Below are 992 nucleotides of genomic sequence, written 5' to 3'. Positions count from 1 at the left end.
CAGCAACTTTCTATTACTTTTTATCTCCTCAGAGATGTGGAGTAAAAGTAAATCCCTGAGGGGAACTTAGTTAAAAGAGATCTCGCATGTAAGTTTTTCGCATCTACTGTTAATGGTTCTGCTGTGCTGGTTGAGAGCTTCTGATCTATTCCAACTCTTTTTTTTCCCCCTATTTGATCAATTTTTTATTCAAAAAATACCTCATGTAAAACCAAAAAAACTGTGAATAACAAGAATAGGATGATGAATTTTATTTACGTATCACTTTATATCATCATTCGCTTACTTAATTTGAGCCTCACCACAAGCCCATGTTAGACAACCCCAGCTCTTATTCAGGTGAGAAAACTGATGCCAAGAGGTGTTTGAGATTTGCTCAGATTCACTCAGATGAAGACCAATCATACATTAAGTGAAAGACACTGTCCTTCACAGCGTAGGGCATACATTTGACTCCAAGTTCCTGACTTTCACAAACTCATAGTGTGTCAAGCTAACACACAGCTTCTCTCCTTAAAACAATGTCTCCTCTCCTCCATTCATCCCTGCATTTCTTGCAAAGGTGAGGGGTATGGGGAAGACGAGTGATGTGACTTGCATTTGCTAGTGGAGTGAAAAGAAGAAAGGGAAAGAGGAGAGGGACACAGTGGAGTAAGAAGAGGAGAGGTTGTCTATTTAAAAATCCACAGTGCTGTGCTGGAGAGGCCTGGGAAAATGCCTTGCAGGGAGAGGCTGAGCTGGAACTTGAAAGGAGAGTAGAAATTGAAAGGGAGAAGAAAACCAGGACAGGGTGGGGCAGCATTCCAAATGGAGACGGGGTGTTGCTCTCCTTTTTGCTTAAGCTACTAAGAATTTACGTGTATATAACTTTCTGAATACAGTATTTGTTATTGGCTATGTAAATCTACCTATTGAATATAAATTGAAGTCTGATATCTCATTGATTTACTTAAGTGTCAGTAAACATTCGGAGTAAAACTGACAGTATTTTA

The sequence above is a fragment of the Propithecus coquereli genome, unplaced genomic scaffold, assembly GCF_000956105.1.
Source record: "Propithecus coquereli isolate 6110/MARCELLA unplaced genomic scaffold, Pcoq_1.0 Scaffold543, whole genome shotgun sequence".
Taxonomy (NCBI): domain Eukaryota; kingdom Metazoa; phylum Chordata; class Mammalia; order Primates; family Indriidae; genus Propithecus; species Propithecus coquereli.
Note: the sequence above shows the minus strand (reverse complement) of the source record.